The 346-nt window shown below is 37.6% G+C and overlaps 1 protein-coding gene across 1 annotated transcript in view; it reads right to left on the reverse strand.

Annotated features, from left to right (window-relative positions):
* LOC119585843 (C-Maf-inducing protein-like) overlaps nt 1-346 on the reverse strand; it is a 130,578-nt gene that overhangs the window by 71,462 nt on the left and 58,770 nt on the right.

Here is a 346-nt window from a genome sequence, read left to right on the forward strand (position 1 = left end):
CAGTAAAGCGGCGTTCATGTGTGTGATTTAATTTTCTCTGTTGAAAGCGAGTTGTTTTTTTTGAGAGATTTTACGCAAGGTGCCTTTCAATAACTACACAAAGGTTCTCTACCATGAGCTGAACACGGGCATACGAGTTGAACCTTTCTCTCTGTTCAAAGGCCAGGTTTTCGGAGAGTTTTTACCAATCGATTTTCTGTAATTCTAAACTTTTCTTTTCAAGAGATCGAGGTCACCTTCCTTTTTTCCATAGGAATTTCGTCGAGTCCAAGAAAGACAGGTAATTACAAATGCAAATGTACAGATTAGCAGTTCATTCACATGTAAACTAAAATCCAAATCAGTA

This window comes from Penaeus monodon, chromosome 20 (assembly GCF_015228065.2).
Source record: "Penaeus monodon isolate SGIC_2016 chromosome 20, NSTDA_Pmon_1, whole genome shotgun sequence".
NCBI lineage: Eukaryota > Metazoa > Arthropoda > Malacostraca > Decapoda > Penaeidae > Penaeus > Penaeus monodon.